This window comes from Hyperolius riggenbachi, chromosome 11 (assembly GCF_040937935.1).
Source record: "Hyperolius riggenbachi isolate aHypRig1 chromosome 11, aHypRig1.pri, whole genome shotgun sequence".
NCBI lineage: Eukaryota > Metazoa > Chordata > Amphibia > Anura > Hyperoliidae > Hyperolius > Hyperolius riggenbachi.
This window is the reverse complement of record NC_090656.1, coordinates 79,832,474-79,860,379: the sequence shown is the minus strand read 5'-3', so window position 1 is coordinate 79,860,379 and position 27,906 is coordinate 79,832,474. Positions and strand designations below refer to the sequence as shown.

Below are 27,906 nucleotides of genomic sequence, written 5' to 3'. Positions count from 1 at the left end.
CAACTTCCTGTATCAGTAAAGCTTTGCATGTTTGCAGTCAGCACGGTGGCGTAGTGGTTAGCTCTCTCACCTTGCAGCGCTGGGTCCCTGGTTCGACTCCCATACAGGGCACTATCTGCAAAGAGTTTGTATGTTCTCTCCGTGTCTGCATGGGTTTCCTCCGGGTACTCCGGTTTCCTCCCACATTCCAAAAACATACAGATAAGTTAATTGGCTCCCCCTAAAAATTGGCCCTAGACTACAGTACTTACACTACATAATATAGACATATGGCAATGGTAGGGATTCGGTTGTGAGCTCCTTTGAGGGACAGTTAGTGACAAGATATATATATACTGTACAGCGCTGCGTAATATGTCGGCGCTATATAAATACTAAATAATAATAATGTTTGGAGAATTCTCTGCTTAGTCCCTATGACTTTGGCTACATCCTTCATTGCAGTATAAAGCCAAGTGCATCATCTTCCTTCCCTGTCAGTCTCCTTTACAGCTTTATGTTGATTACTATGGTATAAGTGTGTTTTAACACTTCAAATATTGAACCGTCAGCAGCAACAGCTTTACAACTTTCTTTGTGTAGCTTTTTAATGAGAAAGAGAAATCCTTTAATGGGAACAAACAAGATGGCAGGTTAGTATCAAGACGCTGTCAGATGATGAGAGATTCATGGATCTGTTTCCATGGCGATAGGAGATGTGTAAATCAAGGCTGTCACCAATTACCTGGACTCCGTCTGTCTACGCTGACTATCTGCACAGGGATAAGGTAATGTACAGCTCTCCTGTAGAATAATATTGACAGAGGGAGATATAAAAATACATCGTAATGAAAAAGGAAATATTGTCCGGGGAAAAGTAGGGTTGAAAGGCTAAATAAGTTCCAATTACTGAGTGAATAGACCAAACGAGGGTTCCCTCCAGATCACTAGGATTTGCATGACTGTGAATTGACTGAGGGTTTGGCAGCATTATACATCGTTCATACATGCAACCCAACCCATGATCGCACGTTGGAAATGTATTATATATTTCCTAACAAGCACTGTGCTTCCTGCAATGACTGAAATAATTACCGCGCAACATAAACATGCAGGAAACAGTGGCCTAGCAATATGGGATGCAGAGATTGTGACCTCACCGGGGCCCTTGGACCCACCCAGGGCCGGGCCGAGGCATAGGCTGGAGAGGCTCCAGCCTCAGGGCGCAGTGTAGGAGGGGGCACACAATTCATTCAGCTATCATTCCTAATTGTGTTTGAAGCAGAAATAAATAAGAAAAGGGGATATATGGCAGTGACTGCAAGCCAGATAACTAGATATTAAGGTGTTGGGGAGGTTGTGGGCCCTGTGGCGCCTCTTAGTCTAATAGCAATCAGTGTATGACGGCTGGGGTGGGAGGGATGGGGGGCGCACTTTGGTGTCTCAGCCTTGGGTGCTGGAAGACCTTGTCCCTGCTCTGGACCCACCTCTTTTAGAGGTATTCTGGGTAGGAGTGCAATATAGACTTATACTGTACACCTACCCAGAATACCTTTAATACAGCACCTACTAGTTTCCTCAGGCTGCCACCAGTCAGGCCATCCATAACTGGGAAGCCCTTGTCACTCATACATAGGATTATGTATTACACCCTATTGGATATTCTGACCATCCAGGGGGGTATTATGGTGCTGTATTCATTGGATACCTTGGTTTTATTTCCATCTTCATGAACGCGTGCAATTCTATGCCTTTGAAGAAGTAGCTGAATAGCTACGAAACGTGCGTTTAGGCTACACATTCTATAGCTATACTTACATACTCATGGAACTGTGATTTTATTGATGTCTGTATACCTGATTTTTATACCATTATTATTAAAAAATTATGTTTTACACATACCTGAAAGACTCTGACCACGCCTTCAAAACCTAAATGTTTTGTATTTGATCTTTTTCCATAAACTTACTAAAGAAGACTCTGTGATATGCATCTAATTGAATATCAGCTTGTGGTAGTCACTGATGGACTGCAGCTCTGCATGTGCTGCAGTTGTGGCCAGTGGTGCTCAGCAGAGCTCGAATATTCGAGTAGCTCGAATATTCGAGCTCTTTTTCAGCTATCCGAGCTCGGTATTCGAGCTCCGAATAGCTGTAGCTATTCGAATGGGCTATCCGAGTACACTCGAATAGCCCATTCACTATTCGAGCTATTCGAGCAAACGGCGCTATTCGAGCTCGGTACCGAGCTCGAATAGCGTCATAGCCCAGATTGATGTCCTTAGAGCCAATCAGAGGGCTCCCAGGCCCTCTGACGGCAGCCAATCACAGAGGGGGACCCTGGCCAGCCCCTACCCTATAAATAGCGGCCGCCATGTTCCGTTTCTCCATGCTTGCCTGAGACTTGTACAGAGAGAGAGTTGCTCCTTTGTGCTTTGGCTTAGCAAGTGCTCTATTGTGATCATTTACCTAGCGTTTTTGCTCACCTACACCTGCCATATACACCTATATTGTTGTTAGTTAGATAGACATTGTATTTTAGTTAGTAGCTTGTGTGTTACATTAGAGACAGGCAGCTGCTGCAAGCTTACAGGTTTAGGCCTCAGGGGGGCCTTGCCTCTGTGGGCAGCTGTCCTCTGTTTATTTCTCTCATCTATACCAGTATTTCTGCTGTCCTTTACTAATAGTACTGTAGTTATACTGTACTAGGAGTAGGACACTCACTGACTGTCACTGTTTATAGGCTACTAGCTAGCTCCTGCGTGTGTGCACTCACTCACTGTCTGTGTGTACACACACTCTATTTCCTTCTGATTACTGATAGATTATTGTTAGTTAGTTGTACTTACTGTTACTACTTACTCTTACTGTACTAGGAGTCTAGGACACTCAGTCAGACAGTCACTGTGTTCATAGGCTACTAGCTCCTGCGTGCGGTCACTCACTGTCTGAGTGTACACACACCACCCACACTCCATTTCCTTCTGATCGCTGATTGATTATTGTAATTAGTTAGTTCTACTTACTGTTACTACTTACTCTTACTGTACTAGGAGTCTAGGACACTCAGTCACTGTGTTCATAGGCTACTAGCTCCTGCGTGCGTGCACTCACTGTCTGAGTGTACACACACTAAATTTACTTGTGATTACTACTGATTATTGTAACTGCTAGTTGTACTTCCTGACTGTTACTACTTACTTACTGTACTAGGGGACACTCACTCAGTCACCTCACCAACCAACCCACTCCATTAAAGTACCCCACTTTTCACCCGCCCTTTTACAAAACTTTTGTCTATACGCCCAAAACATTTAAGATGTCTGGAAGTGGCAGCCAGCGCGGTTTGGGCAAGGGGAAGGGCAGCAAGGGAATCAGAAGGAGAGGGAGCAGCATTGTGGCAAGCCGCGGCCGCGCCACCATGCACAGTTCCGCAGCAGCAGCGTCAGTGGCTAACATTCCTCCCATAGCCACTGGCCGTGGACGCCTTGGGCGCCGCCCAGCAGGAGCATCTGCAACTCACGCTGCAGAGACACAGCAGCAGCAGCGTGTAGCACCTGCTCCCATTTTCCTCCAGCCGGGTCGGAAACGTCCCATTGAGGAAAAGGATGCAGACACTGTGGTGCAACTCATGACGGAGGATGAGCAGCCCGCCATCAGCTCTGCATCCGAGGCCTCCACCCTCACCACCACCACCACCCCTGTTCGCAGCAGCCGCCCAGCAGGGTCTGGGGAGGAGGCCAGTTCACCGTCACTCGCCGACCTGTCATTCAGCAGTCTTTTGACCCCAGGCATCATGAGTAAATTGTCTGCTGTTGTTGGCGATCTTGAGGAGGAGATGCTGATGGGCACTTTGGGGGATGAGGGATTGGACAGCAAGACTGTGGCGACAGTCAAGCAGCCCATCCATGCATCAGGAGAGGAGTTTGGGGGGTCCTCATCCCAGCAGGACATGTTTCAGGAGGGGGAGGATGATGATGACCCGGTGACAGACAGAGACTGGGTGCCACCACCTCCAGGGGATGTCGTCCTCAGCAGCTCTGAGGAGGAGGAGGAGGATGCTCTTGTGGGCCTTGCAAGGAGGCGCATCATTGCAAGCATTGGCAGCAGCAGTAGGCAGGTCCCACAGCCTGCTGGTGTCTCAGGCTCAGCAGCAGCAGCATCTGCCAGTACCACCACCAGCCGCACCCAAGCCCCCCCCCCAACCACCACAGGGAGACAGGCAGCAGCGCTTCCATGCCGTAGGGGGATGTTTAAGTCACCAATCTGGCGATATTTCACCATGCCCACTGTGTACAGCAAGTACGCCACTTGCAACCACTGTCAGCGGAAGTTGAGCAGAGGTGCAGACCCCTTAAAGTTCTGCACCAGCTCGCTCATCAACCACCTTGCGGCTAAACATTTCCACCAGCATGAGGAGTTCCAGAGGCTGAAGGCATCTGGTGCTGGCAGTGGCACCACACCCATCACTGCACAGCCTTCAGCAGCAGCAGCAGCAACAGCAGCCACCCGCCCTCCTGCTCCTCCAGCAGCACCAGCAGGAGTGCGGAAACGCACTGCTCCTCCCCCCTCTGCAACTCCTGCCGCCGACACTGAGGCCTGTTCTGGCAGCCAGTCCTCAGTGGCCTCCTCCGCTGTGTCTGCTGATTCCCGTGTCAGCAAAAGGCCACGCCAGAGCCTTTTGAGCGAGTCCTTCCAGGGGGTGGTTAGGGCTCTGCCTCCCAGCAGCCGTCGCGTGCGGCAGCTGAACGGCTTGCTGGCACGGGCCATGTGCTCCCAACTCCTGCCGTACACGCTCGTGCAGGAGGGGAGCGACATTCGTGCGCTGCTTGCTTGCGCAGCCCCAGACTGGCAGCTCCCCAGCAGACACTTCTTTGCCCGCAAGGCCATTCCTGCACTGCACCGCTTTGTGATGGCCAATGTGGAGCGAGGGCTGGAGCACGCGGTTGGTGAAAGGGTCAACGTCACCATGGACTCCTGGAGCAGCCGCTTCGGGACAGGCCGCTACCTGTCCTTCACTGTCCACTGGGTCAGCTTGGTGGAAGGGGGTGAGGATGGGAGAGCAGCAGCGGGCACAGCAGCAGCAGCAACACAGTGGGTGGTGCCACCCCGCAGGCTCAGGGGAACTGCAGCAGGTTCCTCCGATCCTCTGCCATCCTCCGGCACACCTGGCCAAACCCCCCGCCTCAGCAGCAGCGTGAAGGCCCGCCACTGCCAAGCGCTGCTGCACTTGGTCAGCCTTGGGAAGACCAAGCTGACGGCAACCCATGTGTTGGCCAAACTCCAGGAGCAGGAGAGGATTTGGCTGACCCCCAGAGGCCTCAGAGTCGGAGAGGTGGTGGCCGACAATGGGGCCAATCTGGTTGCCGCAATAGACAGGGGAAACCTGACCCACATCCCCTGTCTTGCCCACGTGCTGAACCTGGTGGTGCAGAAGTTCCTGCGCACCTACCAGGGGATGGGCGAACTGCTGGAAACGGCAAGGAATGTTGTGCGTCACTTCCGGCGCTCGGCTGCAGCCTGTGCGAGCCTGGAAGACGTGCAAAAGGAGCTGGATCTGCCACGCCATCGGCTGATCCTTGACGTTCCGACTCGCTGGAACTCCACCCTGGCGATGTTGGAGCGTCTGGTTGAACAGAGGCGCGCTGTCAAACAGTACCTTGCCCTGGCCACTGTTTCCGCAGCTCAGAGAAGGGACAAGACCAGCAACTTCCCGTCCATCGTCCCCGATGATGACTGGAGGCACATGCAGCAGGTGTGCTTAGTGCTGGCTCCCTTCCTGCAGGCCACAAACATGGTGAGCAGGGACCATGCTATGGTCTGCGAGTGGGTGCCCCTGGTTTCTCTGCTGAACAGGGCCCTCGATGCTTTGCTGGAACAGGGAGCGGCAGCCTTGGACCAGCAGGAGCGGCAACCAGCTGCGCAGTCCACCTCTGAGGGGGAGGAGGAGGAGGACTTGGTGGAGGTCCCTGACCTGGCTGCTGATGAGGGGGATCAGCACAGCGCAGCTGAGTTGGTGCGGGGGTGGAGAGAGGATGAGGCGGCAGAGGAGGAGGATGAGGACAGCACTGACGTCGATGTGCCAGCAGACGTGGCCCGCCTCTTCCCAATGGCAGCGCACATGCTGACGTGCCTGCGCAGGGACCCCAGGGTGATCCAGATGAAGCAGAGGGAGGAGATCTGGATCAGCATGATGTTGGACCCATGCCTCAAGGGGAAGTTGAGCCAGTTCCTGCCGCCTGCAGGAGGAGACCCAGCGCAACAAATAAGGAGCTTGCAGCAGGCCCTTGTTGAGCGCTTGGAGGAAGCCTTCCCCCAGCCTTCCACCCCCACTGTCCAGCAGCCAGCACAGAGGCAGCAGCAGGTGCCTGCATCCAGCAGCAGCAAGCGCCCCACAGACCTGCTGTCTCTCAGCCACGAGCTCTACAGGACTGTAGAGGCTCCGGCAGCAGTGACTAGAGAGGAGATGCATGCAGCAGCATCCTCCTCCGGTCACAGCCAGCGCCTGACCCGCATGGTGGCTGACTACATGGGGTCGTACAGCGGGCTTGACAGCGATGCCCCTGTTGATCCCATGGAGTATTGGGTCAAGCGCATGGAGATCTGGAGCGAGCTGGCGCAGTACGCCCTGGAAGTGCTGTCCTGCCCCCCTTCCAGCGTGCTGTCCGAGCGCTGCTTCAGTGCAGCTGGTGGCGTGGTCACCGAGAAACGCTCACGTCTGTCTCACAAGTCTGTGGACAGACTGACGTTTCTCAAGATGAACCAGGCGTGGGTGGAAGGCGAGTTCCTGGCCCCTGTTGTCGGCGAGAGGGGGACATGAACTGGCTGCCGGAACCATCGTTAATGTGCCTTACCACCCTTTACCACCTCCTGGCTCCTGCTCACTAAGCCAGCCTGGTTCACTTTGACTATTACGTCGCCTGCAGCCACACATTTTACACCTACAGTGGGCTGCTGTGTACTGCCCTTCTGCTGTCTGTCTGTGTTTCCCACTGCCAGGGTACACAGAATTACCTTCTTCTGCTGCCACTCTGCCACCAGCTATTACGTCAAACAATAGCTATATTGGTTGCAAAACCAAAACCCAAACAAACCATTAAAAAAAAAAAAAGGTTTAATTTTTCTGAGGTGCCCGGGTTGAAAACTGTGTTGTCCCAGTTGTGTATTGGACACAATGTGGGCTGCACGACCGCTGTCTGGGACCTCCTGTTGTGTTTATTTACAGCCCTGGTATCACCGCTAGGTACCAGGGCTATTATGTCACGCTGCCTACCTGCTGCCACACTCACACTGCTCCTCCACACCTCCTCCTGCTGCTGCTGCTGCTGTCTGTCTGTGTTTCCCACTGCCAGGGTACACAGATGATTTACCTTCTGCTGCCACTCTGCCACCAGCTATTACGTCAAACAATAGCTGCTCGCCTACTCCTCCATTCCTCCTCCTGCTGCTGCTGTCTGTCTGTGTTTCCCACTGCCAGGGTACACAGCATTACCTTCTTCTGCTACCACTCTGCCACCAGCTATTACGTCAAACAATAGCTATATTGGTTGTAAAACCAAAAACCAAAAAACCATTAAAAAAAAAAAAAGGTTTAATTTTTCTGAGGTGCCCGGGTTGAAAACTGTGTTGTCCCAGTTGTGTATTGGACACAATGTGGGCTGCACGACCGCTGTCTGGGACCTCCTGTTGTGTTTATTTACAGCCCTGGTATCACCGCTAGGTACCAGGGCTATTATGTCACGCTGCCTACCTGCTGCCACACTCACACTGCTCCTCCACACCTCCTCCTGCTGCTGCTGCTGCTGTCTGTCTGTGTTTCCCACTGCCAGGGTACACAGATGATTTACCTTCTGCTGCCACTCTGCCACCAGCTATTACGTCAAACAATAGCTGCTCGCCTACTCCTCCATTCCTCCTCCTGCTGCTGCTGTCTGTCTGTGTTTCCCACTGCCAGGGTACACAGCATTACCTTCTTCTGCTGCCACTCTGCCACCAGCTATTACGTCAAACAATAGCTATATTGGTTGTAAAACCAAAAACCAAAAAACCATTAAAAAAAAAAAAGGTTTAATTTTTCTGAGGTGCCCGGGTTGAAAACTGTGTTGTCCCAGTTGTGTATTGGACACAATGTGGGCTGCACGACCGCTGTCTGGGACCTCCTGTTGTGTTTATTTACAGCCCTGGTATCACCGCTAGGTACCAGGGCTATTATGTCACGCTGCCTACCTGCTGCCACACTCACACTGCTCCTCCACACCTCCTCCTGCTGCTGCTGCTGCTGTCTGTCTGTGTTTCCCACTGCCAGGGTACACAGATGATTTACCTTCTGCTGCCACTCTGCCACCAGCTATTACGTCAAACAATAGCTGCTCGCCTACTCCTCCATTCCTCCTCCTGCTGCTGCTGTCTGTCTGTGTTTCCCACTGCCAGGGTACACAGAATTACCTTCTTCTGCTGCCACTCTGCCACCAGCTATTACGTCAAACAATAGCTATATTGGTTGCAAAACCAAAACCCAAACAAACCATTAAAAAAAAAAAAAGGTTTAATTTTTCTGAGGTGCCCGGGTTGAAAACTGTGTTGTCCCAGTTGTGTATTGGACACAATGTGGGCTGCACGACCGCTGTCTGGGACCTCCTGTTGTGTTTATTTACAGCCCTGGTATCACCGCTAGGTACCAGGGCTATTATGTCACGCTGCCTACCTGCTGCCACACTCACACTGCTCCTCCACACCTCCTCCTGCTGCTGCTGCTGCTGTCTGTCTGTGTTTCCCACTGCCAGGGTACACAGATGATTTACCTTCTGCTGCCACTCTGCCACCAGCTATTACGTCAAACAATAGCTGCTCGCCTACTCCTCCATTCCTCCTCCTGCTGCTGCTGTCTGTCTGTGTTTCCCACTGCCAGGGTACACAGCATTACCTTCTTCTGCTGCCACTCTGCCACCAGCTATTACGTCAAACAATAGCTATATTGGTTGTAAAACCAAAAACCAAAAAACCATTAAAAAAAAAACAAGGTTTAATTTTTCTGAGGTGCCCGGGTTGAAAACTGTGTTGTCCCAGTTGTGTATTGGACACAATGTGGGCTGCACGACCGCTGTCTGGGACCTCCTGTTGTGTTTATTTACAGCCCTGGTATCACCGCTAGGTACCAGGGCTATTATGTCACGGCGAGCTGCCTGCCTCATTGACTGCCTGCTGCCACACACTCATCCTCCTCCTCCTGCTGCTGAATTTACCTCCTGCTGTCTTTGTGTTTCCACTGCCAGGGAGCACATACAATGGCGCTTCCAACATGCGTGCGCCCACCAGCTATTTGTTACGCTCAAAAATAGCTGCATTTCTTTAAAAAAAAATTGAAAAGAGAAATACGTGAAGATGATGAAGAAGAAGATGAAAAAGAAGAAGAAGATAAAGAAGAAGAAGATGAAGAAGATGAAGAAGAAGAAGATGAAGAAGAAGATGAAGAAGAAGATGAAGAAGAAGATGAAAAAGAAGATGAAAAAGAAGAAGAAGATGAAGAAGATGAAGAAGAAGAAGATGAAGAAGAAGAAGATGAAGAAGAAGAAGATGAAGAAGATGAAGAAGAAGAAGATGAAGAAGATGAAGAATAAGAAGATGAAGAAGAAGAAGATGAAGAAGAAGAAGATGAAGAAGAAGAAGAAGAAGAAGATGAAGAAGAAGAAGATGAAGAAGATGAAGATGAAGAAGAAGATGAAGATGAAGATGAAGAAGAAGATGAAGAAGAAGATGATGAAGAAGAAGAAGAAGAAGAAGAAGATGATGAAGAAGAAGAAGAAGAAGAAGAAGAAGAAGATATAGAAGAAGAAGATCTAGAAGAAGAAGAAAGATAAAGAAGAAGAAGAACAAGTATATACAGTAACACTACTGAACAAAATTTAGGACACAACTTCTCTTTCCACATTTTTTTTTAAAGGAACATCCCCACATAATCACTTGCTGTTGTTACTTGGAAAAAAAGATGTTTCTTGCATCATTCACCCTCAAAACAAGTGTTGGAAGCTATTTAAGGCCAATTCGAATAGTCAGCTCGAATAGTGAGCTCGAATACCGACTCGAATAGTGAGCTCGAAGTCCGAGGTCGAATCGAATAGTAAAAATTATTCGACTCGAATATTCGACTGACCTCGAATAATTTACTATTCGAATTCGACCAAACTCGAATTTTAAAAAGGGGTATTTGAGCATCACTAGTTGTGGCTTGCGCACAGGTGTGGCATGTGGTAATCACTGATGGACTGCAGCTGTGCACATGCTGCAGTTGTGGCTTGTGGTAATCACTGATGGACTGACGCTGTGCATGTGCTGCAGTTGTGGCTTGTGGTAATCACTGATGGACTGACGCTGTGCATGTGCTGCAGGTATGGCTTGTGGTAATCACTGATGGACTGCAGCTGTGCACTTGCTGCAGTTCTGGCTTGTGGTAATCACTGATGGACTGACGCTGTGCATGTGCTGCAGTTGTGGCTTGTGGTAATCACTGATGGACTGACGCTGTGCATGTGCTGCAGGTATGGCTTGTGGTAATCACTGATGGACTGCAGCTGTGCACTTGCTGCAGTTCTGGCGTGTGGTAATCACTGATGGACTGACGCTGTGCATGTGCTGCAGGTGTGGCTTGTGGTAATCACTGATGGACTGCAGCTGTGCATGTGCTGCAGTTGTGGCTTATGGTAATCACTGATGAACTGCCACTGTGCATGTGCTGCAGGTGTGGCATGTGGTAATCACTGATGGACTGCAGCTGTGCATGTGCTGAAGTAGTGGCTTATGGTAATCACTGATGGACTGCCGCTGTGCATGTGCTGCAGGTGTGGCTTGTGGTAATCACTGATGGACTGACGCTGTGCATGTGCTGCAGGTGTGGCTTGTGGTAATCACTGATGGACTGCAGCTGTGCACATGCTGCAGTTGTGGCTTGTGGTAATCACTGATGGACTGCAGCTTTGCACATGCTGCAGTTTTGGCTTGTGGTAATCACTGATGGACTGCAGCTGTGCATGTGTTGCAGGTGTGGCATGTGGTAATCACTGATGGACTGCAGCTGTGCACATGCTGCAGTTGTGGCTTGTGGTAATCACTGATGGACTGCAGCTGTGCATGTTTTGCAGGTGTGGCTTATGGTAATCACTGTTGGACTGCAGCTGTGCACATGCTGCAGTTGTGGCTTGTGGTAATCACTGATGGACTGCAGCTGTGCATGTGCTGCAGTTGTGGCTTATGGTAATCACTGATGGACTGACGCTGTGCATGTGCTGCAGGTGTGGCTTGTGGTAATCACTGATGGACTGCAGCTGTGCATGTGCTGCAGTTGTGGCTTGTGGTAATCACTGATGGACTGCCACTGTGCATGTGCTGCAGGTGTGGCATGTGGTAATCACTGATGGACTGCAGCTGTGCATGTGCTGCAGTTGTGGCTTATGGTAATCACTGATGGATTTCCGCTGTGCATGTGCTGCAGGTGTGGCTTGTGGTAATCACTGATGGACTGCAGCTGTGCATGTGCTGCAGGTGTGGCTTGTGGTAATCACTGATGGACTGCAGCTGTGCACATGCTGCAGATGTGGCTTGTGGTAATCACTGATGGACTGACGCTGTGCATGTGCTGCAGGTGTGGCTTGTGGTAATCACTGATGGACTGACGCTGTGCATGTGCTGCAGGTGTGGCTTGTGGTAATCACTGATGGACTGCAGCTGTGCACATGCTGCAGTTGTGGCTTGTGGTAATCACTGATGGACTGTAGCTGTGCACATGCTGCAGTTGTGGCTTGTGATAATCACTGATGGACTGCAGCTTTGCACATGCTGCAGTTTTGGCTTGTGGTAATCACTGATGGACTGCAGCTGTGCATGTGTTGCAGGTGTGGCATGTGGTAATCACTGATGGACTGCAGCTGTGCACATGCTGCAGTTGTGGCTTGTGGTAATCACTGATGGACTGCAGCTGTGCATGTTTTGCAGGTGTGGCTTATGGTAATCACTGTTGGACTGCAGCTGTGCACATGCTGCAGTTGTGGCTTGTGGTAATCACTGATGGACTGACGCTGTGCATGTGCTGCAGGTGTGGCTTGTGGTAATCACTGATGGACTGCAGCTGTGCATGTGCTGCAGTTGTGGCTTATGGTAATCACTGATGGACTGCCACTGTGCATGTGCTGCAGATGTGGCATGTGGTAATCACTGATGGACTGCAGCTGTGCATGTGCTGCAGGTGTGGCTTGTGGTAATCACTGATGGACTGCAGCTGTGCATGTGCTGCAGGTGTGGCTTGTGGTAATCACTGATGGACTGCAGCTGTGCACATGCTGCAGATGTGGCATGTGGTAATCACTGATGGACTGACGCTGTGCAGGTGCTGCAGGTGTGGCTTGTGGTAATCACTGATGGACTGCAGCTGTGCACGTGTTGCAGTTGTGGCTTGTGGTAATCACTGATGGACTGCAGCTGTGCATGTGCTGCAGGTGTGGCATGTGGTAATCACTGATGGACTGCAGCTGTGCACATGCTGCAGTTGTGGCTTGTGGTAATCACTGATGGACTGACGCTGTGCATGTGCTGCAGGTGTGGCTTGTGGTAATCACTGATGGACTGCAGCTGTGCACATGCTGCAGTTGTGGCTTGTGGTAATCACTGATGGACTGCAGCTGTGCACATGCTGCAGTTGTGGCTTGTGGTAATCACTGATGGACTGCAGCTTTGCACATGCTGCAGTTTTGGCTTGTGGTAATCACTGATGGACTGCAGCTGTGCATGTGTTGCAGGTGTGGCTTGTGGTAATCACTGATGGACTGCAGCTGTGCACATGCTGCACTTGTGGCTTCTAGTAATCACTGATGGACTGCAGCTGTGCATGTGCTGCAGGTGTGGTGTGATTACTACAAGCCACAACTGCAGCATGTGCACAGCTGCAGTCCATCAGTGATTACCATAAGCCACACCTGCAAAACATGCACAGCGTCAGTCCATCAGTGATTACCACAAGCCACAACTGCAGCACATGCACAGCTGCAGTCCATCAGTGATTGCCACAAGCCACACCTGCAGCACATGCACAGCTGCAATCCATCAGTGATTACCACAAGCCACACCTGCAGCACATGCACAGCTGCAGTCCATCAGTGATTACCACAAGCCACACCTGCAGAACATGCACAGCTGCAATCCATCAGTGATTACCACAAGCCACACCTGCAGCACATGCACAGCTGCAGTCCATTAGTGATTACCATAAGCCACAACTGCAGCACGTGCACAGTTGCAGTCTATCAGTGATTACTACCATGTGGCATGTGGTAATCACTGATGGACTGCAGCTGTGCATGTGCTGCAGGTGTGGCTTGTGGTAATCACTGATGGACTGCAGCTGTGCATGTGCTGCAGTTGTGGCTTGTGGTAATCACTGATGGACTGCAGCTGTGCATGTGCTGCAGTTGTGGCTTGTGGTAATCACTGATGGACTGACGCTGTGCATGTGCTGCAGGCGTGGCTTGTGGTAATCACTGATGGACTGTAGCTGTGCATGTGCTGCAGGTGTGGCTTGCATCTGTAGGTTGATTCTACCTGGTAGATCATTTACAATCTAAAATTTTCTTAGTAGTTCGCAAGGTAAAATTGGGTGGGCATTTCAAGGCTAGAATTTGGGCTGGGAAGGGTTTAAGTACCAGAATTGTAAGCTGATATTCTAGTAATGATGGGAAAAAAGGACGTACACTAGAGACACAAATTAATTCCCTAGCTGAGATGAAAAGCGTAAAAGCATTTGATGTGATGAGTGAATGAGCAGGCCACAAGCCTGGTCTCCTCCAGGGTTGAGTGCAAAACCTGTCTGATAATCAGCTGCGGAAGGTCACCATCACGTCATGAAAACTCTACAATAGACCTGACCTTTTTTCAGAAAATCGTCCACACATGCAGTACCAGAGACCTTGAAATTTGCTTCAAATCAACAAAACAACTGACTATAAAAAAAGTGCCGTTGGTCCAACTCATTGCTCTTTACAGTCTATTGTTCTGGAGTAACGTTACCTTCCTGATGTAGTTCTCGGATAAATGAATAGTTTCAAAGAAAAAAATAATCTCAGGAAACATCACAGTCTAGACTGACTTTTATTAAACACACAGAAAAAAAAACTCAGCTTTCAAAGGGACTGGAAAAAAATAAAACTAGTATAGAAAGAGGAAAAAAGCAACCAAAGTGCATGATAAAAGCTTTTGCCCAAGCAGACATTGACGGAGGACAGCTCACTTTCTATGTCCGCACAAACACAATTTAAGAATGGAAAGGTCTTCACTGAGGTTCTCCAGACTTCTGAGGAGTGGGATTTTTCTTCAGATAAGATTACCTCCAATTTGATAAGAAAAAGCTAACGCAATTACATAATTTAAGCAGATTAAAGACTGGAACACTGCAGTGCTGGAGGACTGAAATCTGTTCAAGGTATGAAAGGAGCTAGAATTAATATAAATTTCAATCAATGGAAATGGAGCTTGCCTCTGCACTGCTAGGACGTTGATGCACTCACTGTGACATAAAGAAGAACTGAGGTGAATATACACCCTACATTTTGTTTGGTCACCTGTCACTAGTGTTGGGCGAACATCTAGATGTTCGGGTTCGGGCCGAACAGGCCGAACATGGCCGCGATGTTCGGGTGTTCGACCCGAACTCCGAACATAATGGAAGTCAATGGGGACCCGAACTTTTGTGCTTTGTAAAGCCTCCTTACATGCTACATACCCCAAATTTACAGGGTATGTGCACCTTGGGAGTGGGTACAAGAGGAAAATTTTTTTTTAGCAAAAAGAGGTTATAGTTTTTGAGAAAATCGATTTTAAAGTTTCAAAGGGAAAACTGTCTTTTAAATGCGGGAAATGTCTGTTTTCTTTGCACAGGTAACATGCTTTTTGTCGGCAAGCAGTCATAAATGTAATACATATAAGAGGTTCCAGGAAAAGGGACCGGTAACGCTAACCCAGCAGCAGCACACGTGATGGAACAGGAGGAGGGTGGCGCAGGAGGAGAAGGCCACGCTTTGTGAGACACAACCACCCAGGCCTTGCATGAGGACAAGAAGCGTGCGGATAGCATGCTTTGTACCGCCATGCAGTCATAAATGTAATAAAGATAAGTGGTTCAATAAACAGGGACCACGCGGCAACGCTAACCCAGCAGCAGCAGACGTGATGGAACAGGAGGAGGCGCAGGAGGAGAAGGCCACGCTTTGTGAGACACAACAACCCAGGCCTTGCATGAGGGCAAGAAGCGTGCGGATAGCATGCTTTGTACCGCCATGCAGTCATAAATGTAATAAAGATAAGTGGTTCAATAAACAGGGACCACGCGGCAACGCTAACCCAGCAGCAGCAGACGTGATGGAACAGGAGGAGGCGCAGGAGGAGAAGGCCACGCTTTGTGAGACACAACAACCCAGGCCTTGCATGAGGGCAAGAAGCGTGCGGATAGCATGCTTTGTACCGCCATGCAGTCATAAATGTAATAAAGATAAGTGGTTCAATAAACAGGGACCACGCGGCAACGCTAACCCAGCAGCAGCAGACGTGATGGAACAGGAGCAGGCGCAGGAGGAGAAGGCCACGGTTTTTGAGACACAACAACCTAGGCCTTGCATGAGGACAAAAAGCGTGCGGATATAGCAGCAATGCTTTTTGCCGCCATGCAGTCATAAATGTAATACAGATGAGAGGTTCAATAAACAGGGACCGGAAATGCTACACCATCCCAGATGTTCATTGGTCATGTTACTTGGTTGGGGTCCTGGAGTGTTGCGTAGTCATTTCCAATCCAGGATTGATTCATTTTAATTTGAGTCAGACGGTCTGCATTTTCTGTGGAGAGGCGGATACGCCGATCTGTGATGATGCCTCCGGCAGCACTGAAACAACGTTCCGACATAACGCTGGCTGCCGGGCAAGCCAGCACCTCTATTGCGTACATTGCCAGTTCGTGCCAGGTGTCTAGCTTCGATACCCAATAGTTGAAGGGTGCAGATGGATTGTTCGACACAGCTACGTCATCTGACATGTAGTCCTTGACCATCTTCTCCAGGCGATCGGTGTTGGAGGTGGATCTGCACGCTTGCTGTTCAGTGGGCTGCTGCTGCATGGGTTTTCCCACTCCAAGGACACTGCCGATACCGTTCCCTTTTGGGCACTAGCTGCGGCTTGCGTTGTTTGCTGCCCTCCTGGTCGTCCTGGGTTTGCGGAAGTCAGTCTGTCTGCGTACAACTGGCTAGAGGAGGGGGAGGATGTCAATCTCCTCTCTAAAGTCTCCACAAGGGCCTGCTGGTATTCTTCCATTTTGACCTGTCTGACTCTTTCTTCAAGCAGTTTTGGAACATTGTGTTTGTACCGTGGATCCAGAAGGGTATAAACCCAGTAATTGGTGTTGTCCAGAATGCGCACAATGCGTGGGTCACGTTCAATGCAGTCTAGCATGAATTGAGCCATGTGTGCCAGAGTCCTACCAGAATCCTCATCATCCTCTTGTGAGCGTTGTGATAGTTGTTGTGATGCATCATAGTCGTCACCTTCCTCCTGGTCTGCTTCTGCTGACCATTCGCGTTGAATTGTGGAAGTCCAACGTGCACCGCTCTGGCCCTCGTCAGTGGTGGCATGAAATTCCTGCTCCAACTCCAGCTGTTCCTCCTCCTCTTCTTCGTCATAGCTGCTGGGGCCAGCGTTCCCTGAGGCGGATGGCCTGATGTTGGTACCATCACGCTGATCGTTTTCTCCTTCAGATTCCCCCAGTTGCATCATGACAGCTGTTTCCTTGATTTTCAACATTGACCTCTTCAGTAAACACAGCAGTGGTATGGTAATGCTGACTGAAGAGTTGTCACTGCTCACAAGCAACGTGGATTGCTCAAAATTTTGGAGGACTTGGCAGAGGTCCAACATGTTGGCCCAATCGGATCCACAGAAGCTTGGCAGCTGTCCGGATGCGCCTCGGTACTGCGCCGTCATGTACTGGACCACTGCACTCTTCTGCTCACAAAAGCGTGCTAGCATGTGCAGCGTAGAATTCCAGCGCGTAGGGACATCACACAGCAAGCGATGGTGGGGGAGATTGAAGCGCTCCTGCATCTTGGCGAGTGCCCCCGAAGCAGTACTGGAATTTCTACAATGTTTGGCCACTCGACGCACCTTCAACAGAAGATCGGCCACGCCTGGGTATGTCCTCAGGAACCGCTGAACTACTAGGTTCATCACGTGCGCCAGGCAAGGGATGTGTGTCAGCTTAGCCAACCTTAAAGCGCGAATGAGATTACTCCCATTATCACACACAACCATGCCCGGTTTCAAGTCCAGCGGTGCCAGCCACAAATCCGTCTGTTCCTTTATTCCCTTCCAAATTTCCTCCCCTGTGTGCTGCTTATCCCCAAGGCAGATCAGCTTCAGCAACGCTTGCTGACGCATGCCAACAGCTGTGCTGCACTGCTTCCACGATCCTACTGCTGCTGGGTTAGCGTTTCCGGATGAGGTACAGCTTTGAGATGCGTTGGAGGAGAAGGAGTCAGAGAGGTAGGTGCTGCTGTTGTTATCCAGTGGGAGGGACGGCGGTGCAGCTGTTTGCGGCGTGGGCAACACCCGCGCCGTAGCAGCTGAGGAATCGCTGCCAGGCTCCACAAGGTTCACCCAGTGCGCGGTAAGGGAGATGTATCGACCCTGGCCGAACGCACTCGTCCAAGTGTCAGTGGTGAGGTGAACCTTGCAGGCAACGGCATTCTTCAAGCTTCGGGTTATTTTGCTGACCACGTGCTCATGCAACTCAGGCACTGCAGAGCGCGCAAAGTGGTAGCGGCTGGGAACCACGTAACGTGGGATGGCCACTGACATCATGCCCTTGAAGCTGTTTGTCTCCACCACTCGATATGGCAGCATTTCGCAGGCCAGAAGCTTGGCTATGCTGGCTGTTACTGCCACGGCCCGGGGGTCATTTGCTGGCAATTTCCTCTTGCGCTCAAACATCTCCGACACAGACAACTGAACCGTAGCGCTGCACACGGAAGGGCTGTTGGTTGTTGTGTTTGATGAACACTGGGAGACCTCAAGAGCACTACTCCGGAAAGTGACAGTGTCAGCGTCGTCTGATGTTTGTGAATGTTGTGAACCACGCAATGGCTGGGCTACTGCTGCTGCTGAGGCGGGTCTGGTGGTGAGTCTGGTGAACCCAAGGGAGGCAGTGTTGTTGGTACCCTGTCCTGCCGCGTTTGCCCACAGAGTGGGATGTTTGGATAGCATGTGGCGGCTCATGCTGGTGGTGGAGAGGTTGTTAATACTTTTCCCCCTGCTCAGGCGAGTCTTGCACACCTTGCAAATCGCCATGGTAACATCCTCAGTGCAGTCTTCAAAGAAAGCCCAGACTTTGGAGCACCTGCCTCCTTGCTGGCGATTTCTGTTTCCTCCTCTTTTGCCTCTCACTCTAACTTCCACGCTTGTGGTGCCTGAAATTGCGCGCCGCCTACCTTGTGGCACAAGGCGAACTCGTGCAGCAGTGGGTTCTTCAACAGACTCATCTGTGCTGCTGCTACGACGGCGATGTTCTCGTTCACAAATAAAATCTGGGTCTCTGTCCACATTGTCCATACCCTCCTCTTCCATCTCCTCAAACTCGTCATATGTCATTGTGGGGGGCCGCCGCCGTGGAGTAGAGCTCCCCAGAACAACCTCTGCGCAGCTCACTCCAACGTCGTCTTCCAGATCTTGTCGGCCGACCTCCTGCAATTGCAACCCCTCCTGCCCAACTTGCTCTGGGATTTGGGTTTCCGAGTCCTCCTCGGACTCGCCTTGTATTTCAGTGCGCGGTGCATTTCCCACAGTTAATGGTTGTGAATCCGGGCACAACATTTCTGGCTGTTCCTCCATTGACCTTTCATAGGTGGAAGTTTGTTGGGCTGGGAATAGCTCCTGCGAATACCCCATTGTGTCCTGAGGTAATTCATAGGACTGGTTATCTGGCAGTTGTGTGCGTGGTGTCGCTGCCGGTTGTGTCAGCTTTGTGCCCACTGGCTCCTTGTAACTGGCTGAGGACTCGGACCTCGTGCGTGATGTGCTGGTGCTGCTTAACCCACTGCTGGACGCTTGAGAGGTCATCCAAGTAATTATCTGGTCCTGTTCTTTTGGATTTGTGAGGGTTGTTGTCCTGGACAACATGGGCGGTATTGAGTGGGTTTTCTTGGGTGCTCCCCTGTGGCCTGTACGTGAACCGTCAGGGGAAACACCTCTTCCCTTGCCCCTTCCTCTTTCACCGGATTTCTTCCTCATTTCACTTATCCTTACAGTACACGCTGACTGGCAGCAGTACAGTGGCAGTACAGAAATGCTATACAGTACCACTATTCCCAGCAGCGACACAGAGCACAATGCTATACAGTGGCGGGTGAGCGGTGTACTACTGTTCCCAGGCCCAGCAGACACAGAGTGGAAGTAAACACAATGCTATATAGTCTGGCTGAGCGGTGTACACAGAGTGGCAGTACACACAATGCTATATAGTCTGGCTAAGCCGTGTACACAGAGTGTCAGAAAACACAATGCTATATATAGCGTGGCTGAGCGAGGTGCACAGTGGCAGTACACACAATGCTATATTAGTCAGGCTAAGCCGTGTACACAGAGTGTCAGTAAACAATGGTATATAGTCTGGCTGAGCGGTGTACACAGAGTGTCAGTAAACAACGGTATATAGTCTGGCTGAGCGGTGTACACAGAGTGGCAGTAAACACAATGCTATATATAGCGTGGCTGAGCGAGGTGCACAGTGGCAGTACACACAATGCTATATATAGCGTGGCTGAGCGAGGTGCACAGTGGCAGTACACACAATGCTATATATAGCGTGGCTGAGCGAGGTGCACAGTGGCAGTACACACAATGCTATATATAGCGTGGCTGAGCGAGGTGCACAGTGGCAGTACACACAATGCTATATTAGTCAGGCTAAGCCGTGTACACAGAGTGTCAGAAAACACAATGCTATATATATAGCGTGGCTGAGCGAGGTGCACAGTGGCAGTACACACAATGCTATATATAGCGTGGCTGAGCGAGGTGCACAGTGGCAGTACACACAATGCTATATATAGCGTGGCTGAGCGAGGTGCACAGTGGCAGTACACACAATGCTATATATAGCGTGGCTGAGCGAGGTGCACAGTGGCAGTACACACAATGCTATATTAGTCAGGCTAAGCCGTGTACACAGAGTGTCAGAAAACACAATGCTATATATATAGCGTGGCTGAGCGAGGTGCACAGTGGCAGTACACACAATGCTATATATAGCGTGGCTGAGCGAGGTGCACAGTGGCAGTACACACAATGCTATATATAGCGTGGCTGAGCGAGGTGCACAGTGGCAGTACACACAATGCTATATATAGCGTGGCTGAGCGAGGTGCACAGTGGCAGTACACACAATGCTATATTAGTCAGGCTAAGCCGTGTACACAGAGTGTCAGAAAACACAATGCTATATATATAGCGTGGCTGAGCGAGGTGCACATTGGCAGTACACACAATGCTATATATAGCGTGGCTGAGCGAGGTGCACAGTGGCAGTACACACAATGCTATATATAGCGTGGCTGAGCGAGGTGCACAGTGGCAGTACACACAATGCTATATATAGCGTGGCTGAGCGAGGTGCACAGTGGCAGTACACACAATGCTATATTAGTCAGGCTAAGCCGTGTACACAGAGTGTCAGAAAACACAATGCTATATATATAGCGTGGCTGAGCGAGGTGCACAGTGGCAGTACACACAATGCTATATATAGCGTGGCTGAGCGAGGTGCACAGTGGCAGTACACACAATGCTATATATAGCGTGGCTGAGCGAGGTGCACAGTGGCAGTACACACAATGCTATATATAGCGTGGCTGAGCGAGGTGCACAGTGGCAGTACACACAATGCTATATTAGTCAGGCTAAGCCGTGTACACAGAGTGTCAGAAAACACAATGCTATATATATAGCGTGGCTGAGCGAGGTGCACAGTGGCAGTACACACAATGCTATATATAGCGTGGCTGAGCGAGGTGCACAGTGGCAGTACACACAATGCTATATTAGTCAGGCTAAGCCGTGTACACAGAGTGTCAGAAAACACAATGCTATATATATAGCGTGGCTGAGCGAGGTGCACAGTGGCAGTACACACAATGCTATATATAGCGTGGCTGAGCGAGGTGCACAGTGGCAGTACACACAATGCTATATATAGCGTGGCTGAGCGAGGTGCACAGTGGCAGTACACACAATGCTATATATAGCGTGGCTGAGCGAGGTGCACAGTGGCAGTACACACAATGCTATATTAGTCAGGCTAAGCCGTGTACACAGAGTGTCAGAAAACACAATGCTATATATATAGCGTGGCTGAGCGAGGTACACAGTGGCAGTAAACAATGCTATATATAGTGTGGCTGAGCGAGCGGTGTACTACTGTTCCCAGCAGCGACACACAATGACTGGGGGGGACCCTGGCTAGCGTGGCTGGAGAGCGAACTACCCTGCCTGCCTACCCAAAGCTAAACCCACAGACAAATGGCGGAGATATGACGTGGTTCGGGTATTTATTTACCCGAACCACGTGACCGTTCGGCCAATCAGAGCGCGTTCGGGCCCGAACCACGTGACCCGTTCGGCCAATCACAGCGCTAGCCGAACGTTCGGGGAACGTTCGGCCATGCGCTCTTAGTTCGGCCATGTGGCCGAACGGTTTGGCCGAGCACCGTCAGGTGTTCGGCCGAACTCGAACATCACCCGAACAGGGTGATGTTCTGCAGAACCCGAACAGTGGCGAACACTGTTCGCCCAACACTACCTGTCACCCACAATGATCATGCGTGGAAAGATTGTTTGGAAATTTAGTGAAAGTACAGATATCTCTCGACTCCTTGGATGACATCATTAGTGAGCTGTCAAGCAAGACTACTAACATCCAATCTCTATTGTCCTCCTTGCAATAACTGCTGATGGTGTGTAAGTATATGAAAGCTGCATCTGAGCAATCTAAAACCTGGTACACACTTTCAATTATGATTAACCAATTTTAACACCTCATGTCGTATGAGGATTAACCTACACAATCTGTTCATAGTAGTTATTTATTGTATTTATAAATCGCCAACATATTACGCAGCGCTGACATATGCAATATCTGTTGACTCTCATACTATATGGAGGTGGTAAATTGGGCAGTGATTGGCCAATCATAATTGAAAGTGTGTACAAGTCTTGACACCACTGACTGCTGCCCTTATCGCTGCATCCCCATTCCTGAGTCTGGCAGTGAGTCCTTATGGGATGCTATTATGCACTTCTGCTAATGCCCATGGTTGTACAGCTGTTCAGTTGTACAACTTTTTTTGCTCTAGAAAGTTTTATGACTCCTGTAAAGTAACATGTACACACACACACACGCATGCACGCACGCACGCACGCACACACACACACACACACACACACTGCTAGTTAACTTGGATTAAACAGTATTTTTCAGTTCTTAAGGCCTGTACACACGCCGTATTGTTACAAACGATGGATCCGTCAGACCCTCCCGTGGAGCGGTCGTTCTGCCGACAGTAGTACGTGAGTACAGGTTGATCAGCCAAAATCAGTCTGCCGACAGCCTGTACTCTTTTACAACTGTCTGCAGAACGACCGCCCCGCGGGAGGGTCTGTAGCAACATATGCATTGCTAGTCTCTAGGCTAGTGACCTGTCTGTACAGCACTTACTACTGAACTGTCACCCAATGGATCAAGTCCTGATCCCTGTGAGCAACAGTATTCCAGGGTGTGTGCAAGGTTTAAGTTGTTTAAAGTGTACCTGAAGGCAAATTTGGAGAGAAAATTAGATACATACCACAGTAGAGGAAAGCCTTTAAGTGGTCCAGAGGCTTCCCCTTACCCTTTTGAGCTCAGTGTTCCAGCACTGGGACCCTCTGAACCTATCCATCAAGGGCTTTGGCCGACTTCAGCAGTTACATTTTCAAAAAAGCTTTATTTTTGTACTATACTATACATTTAGGAAAATAGACAGGCTGGTATAAACAGAATTTTGAGTCAGACTGTGAAGGGCTCTGCATCCTGAACTATACCAGTCCGCATGGTCCATGATATGGGGGAGGGAGGAGCTCTGGGAAAGGGGGGTGACAAAAGTCTCCCCCTCTCCCTCAAAGCCCTTTCCATACCATGGACAATAGGCTCTTCCCCACTTCTGGTGTCCAGGAGGAGTCACCACAAGATGCTCCCCTCTCCCTTCAGGTGAAATGGGTATAGGGATACTAATGATCATTAACCAAGTGGTGTACCCAGATAATTACTAAAGAAGTGAGTGTCCTGAAAAATGTATTACATCCTACAATATGTCATTACAGTTCTTCTTTACAAGCAGCCACCTTTTCTCCCTCACCAGAACTCCATTCAGAGTTTTTACAGGAGCACCAATAGATGACGATACTTTCTTTGGACCAATTGAGCGAGCTAAAGCCTTAGTAACATGAATAGTAATCCTGCCTTCTACCTTTCCACACAGATGATACAACAGTGACTGTTTCACATCAGCTAGAATCACTTATTTTCATTCAATCCTCCCCTAGTTACCATAAAAAAACATGCTTCCATGTAGGATCCTTTGTCCTGGCTTATTGCCCAGATGCGACAACAATAGGACGCAAAATGCAACATTCAACGAACAGAGGTTTCAGGATGTTACCATAACAACAACAGCTAGGATTACTCTCTTCAAGGTAGCTGAAATAACATTAATATAAGAAGTATAGACATAAAGTAGGTGAAAGTCATCTCCAATGACGTAAAACTAAAAGGTTCCCAGCTTAGGTTATCTATACCACGGGCAGAGAGCTTGCTCTAGTGAATGATGGTATACATGCCCATGGCGGTGAGGTGCTCCAGGAAGAAGCATTTTGCCACTCAGCTTCTCTCTTGTTTTCCAATATGGTAGAGAGATGCAGCACAGGACTTGCATCCAGACACTGACATAATTTGAAGGCCATGGAAGGGTAGCATGGTCTACTTGTAGTAAGCTTGGGAGGTCAGTTGAGTTAAGGATCCCAAAGGTTGAGCATTGGTAGGTTATTGATTATTTGAAGTAAAACAAGAGAAGTGTCACCCCCCCCCCCGTTCTAGCACAGGTTCTTAACTTGCGATACTCAAACCTTTGGGGGTACTTAGGAGGGTCGTCTGGAAAGTATCAGCCATTTTCAAGTAAGCAATTAAGGCAGCTTTTAATTTATTTTAGGCACACAGGCCCATATGCAATAACTTTTTTCTCCTGAATTTTCACCTAGAAGATATTTTTTAATCTTCTGTTTAAAATAACATTTCCACACTTTGCAATTACACAAGTCTTAAAACGTAGGTGAAAAAGTATTATATTTTTAGTAATTTTGAGTATTTTCTCGATTGTAAATCACCTAGGAGAAAACTCAGTATAAAAAGTGAATTGCATATGGGCCATTGTATCTTCTGATTATTTATCCACATCATCTCCTTTATTTGTTTATTTAACGGCAGACGACAAGAGGACGGCATGGGACTCAAACATGTTTATGGGGCAGGAGGAAGCCCATGGGTAAGTATCAAATCTTTAGTTTCCAAGATCTCTGGTTTACTTTATGCATGTATTATTTCTTTTTACAAGGCTTTAAATACTTTTGTTGCAGAATCATTACCTACAGTATGGGTTGGAGAAAATGAGAGAAGGGGGCCACTTCATGTTAATGTTTCTGAACAAAACAGTTACTGCAGTTCAGCAGCTACGTGACAAACCATGCAGGGAGAGAAGAGACTAACTTGATAGATGAAAGTTAAAAAGACTCTGTAACTTTAAAAAGTGCCCCTGGAGGGTACTGACCTTGAGAGGGGAAGTCTCTGGATCCTAACGAGGCCTCCCCTGTCCTCCTCCATTCCACGGTGGTCTTGCTGTGCCCCTCGTAAGCCACAGCCGACAATATGTCAGGTTGTAGCTGGCTGTGGTGCAGGCCCAGTAGTGCCTGCAATATTTACCTTCCCCGGCTCGAGCGCAGGCGCAGTAGCGACTCTCAGCTCAGGATCAGGCAGAAATAGCTGATCCCAGTCAGGTCTGCTCTACTGTGCAGGCACAAGTCGTCTGCGCCGTAGAGCGGACCCGACTGGGATCGGCTATGTATGCCTGATTCTGAGCTGAGAGCCGCTACTGCGCCTGCGCTGGAGCCGAGGAAGGTAAATATTTACAAGCCTGCTGTTCGGAGCAGCCAAGTGAGACCACCGTGGGGCGGAGGAGGACAGGGGAAGCCTCGATAGGATCCAGAGGCTTCCCCCTACCGAGGTAAGGTACCCCCCAGGGACACTTTTTTGAGTTACAGATTGTATTTAAATCACACTGAAAAGAATACCTTTCAGATAAAAACAATTGGCTGTAACTTTCTGGAGGACCCTCATATATTAGGTTTGGTGAGAACTTGTACATACCACAGTGAATTTGTTAGGGTAGATTTGAGCTACATAAATGATCATACAAAAGCAAACTCGAATCAGTAAGTTCTTGTTAATTAAAGCATAACAACACGTTGGGAAACATTTATACAAAATTATGAAGTACTCTTAAGAAATATATACTGTTACTATCACTGTGCATGTTTTAAGGATTACTTCAGGGCTGTGGAGTCGGAGTTGGAGTCGAAAAGTTGGAGCAATTTTGGGTACCTGGTGTTGGAGTCGGGGGTTTCATAAACTGAGGAATTGGAGTCAGATGATTTTTGTACCAAATCCACAGCCCTGATAAGTATGGGACTAAGGAGTCGGAGTCGAAGAGTCAGAGCCATTTTGGGTACCTGGAGTCAGAGTTTTTTATGAACTGTGGAGTCGGATGATGTCTGTAACGACTCCACAGCCCTGGATTACTTACAACCAAAATTACAGTCTAGCAAAACATACAATAAAAAGTTGTTTATTCTTCATTACCCACACAGTTATTCCTACTCTGTATTGCCCATACAGTCATCCTAATTCTTTTTTTTCCAAAGTAATGTCATCTGTGTAAGAAAATCCCAAATCTCCCCAGCACAGAATATAGCAGGGGAGGGAATTGCCATTAAAATTAGGTACATACCAAATTAATTCAGAAATCTCTCCTCTGCTTACAGTCACACTCAATCCTGCAAAGACAATCCATTTCCTCTATATTTAATCAACCTTCACAACTGCTATAGGGATTAAAAAAACAACTGCAGATACTTACCGAGCCATATGTATTATACACACTCTAAACAGTTCTCAGCTGAAAACCTCCTCTGCCAAGAATCTAGCGGGTGTACAGTGGTCTTGATGTATTGCTGAGAGATCCGGAGTGCAAGATCATCTCCGCCAAGCTCAGGCCAAGAGCATTAAGGGGCCCATACACCTAACGATTTTCCCACCGATATACGGCCGATTCGATCACAGTGATCGAATCGGCTGTGAAATCGCTGCGCACACTGCTGACAGAACGATCGATTTCCGTCCGAAATCGATCGTTCCCGTCGATTCCCGTTGATCCGTCCGTGCGGAAGATTTTTCTCGATCGCCGGCGGGTCGGAAGTGCGTCAATAGCGGTGTTCGAATGCCCGACGAACTACGCAATACAGCGGGTATACATTACCTGCTCTGACCGGCGCGAGTCCCCTGGTCCCTGCTGTGTTCTTCTCCGCTCCGGGCTCCAGACCGCTCCTGCAGCTACACAGAACTTTCTGTCCCGGCAGGACGTTTAAACAGTAGAGCGCCCTCTACTGTTTAAACTTCCTCTGGACAGGAAGTTCAGTAGCTGCAGGAGCGGTCTGGAGCCCGTAGCGGAGAAGAACACAGCGGGGACCAGGGGACTCGCGCCGGCCGGAACAGGTAATCTAAGCAGGGGGGGGGGGGGGGGGGCGGCAGCTCCACAGATTGTGATCAGTTTCAGGCTGAAATCGATTCACAATCTGTTTGCAGTAAGGTGGCCATACGATCCCTTTCTGATCAGATTCGATCAGAGAGGGATCTATCTATTGGTCAAATCTGATGGCAAATCGACCAGTGTATGGCCACCTTTATTCTCCTCCTTACTCCTCCTGTTCCGCCGTGCATCGTATCCTCACTCCACAGCAACAGAGTGCATCACTAGCCTGTAAGCTAGTGACACCTCTGTACAGTACTTGGGCCCCGTTTGTATAAAGCTTAATGCTAAAATAGACTTTACTAACCAAGAATGGTAAAAGCTTGGAGCTATAGTGCTAGCTAAATTTATATCAAGAGGTGTGTAACAGTAAAATAATGCCCAGGGTGAGGGCACAGAGATGCCAGTGCCCAGCGCATGCATGGCTTTTCCTTCACTTTGGCATGAGTCCCAGCTGGATGTTCCTGTCACAGATGTGTAATGGATCTCCTTATTCTTGGCAGGCATCCATCTCTCCACACGTGCACATGTGGATGGCTGGGACTTCTGGATGCATGCACTGTATTTACCCTTCAATCAACACTGCTGGGTTCCTGCAAGAAAATGGATCAGTGCTGAATACGACGTCTACCTGCAGCAGTGAGGGATGAAAATCTGTGGCTAGAAGCTAAATAGACAGTATAGGTGAAATGCCGTATCCGCCAAATAAACAAGAAAACCCTTTCAGGCAGTTTTCAATTCTTCTGGACAACCCAGCCACACGGCCCAGCCAGCAAGTGGCCCCACTTTTTCCACCACACTCCAGTAAACGGGTAATCTACATATCTCCACACCAAGGAATAAATCAATCAAATGACGTGCAAAGTCACAGAATCAGAAGTATATGAGTTCAACTAATGAAGAGACGTTTTGCCAAAATTGGCTTTACCACCAAAAAAATTACAATGTAACTTTATTGAATAACA

At 49.2% G+C, this 27,906-nt stretch overlaps 1 protein-coding gene and 1 long non-coding RNA gene across 4 annotated transcripts in view; one reads left to right on the top strand and one right to left on the bottom strand.

Moving 5' to 3' along the window:
- LOC137539058 (synaptotagmin-9-like) overlaps window positions 1–27,906 on the bottom strand; it is a 275,820-nt gene that overhangs the window by 166,200 nt on the left and 81,714 nt on the right. The window lies entirely within an intron of this gene.
- Window positions 395–27,805, top strand: LOC137538297 (uncharacterized). Its single transcript, XR_011024742.1, has 3 exons — window positions 395–767; window positions 24,568–24,625; window positions 27,445–27,805. It is a non-coding gene; the product is annotated as an uncharacterized lncRNA (long non-coding RNA).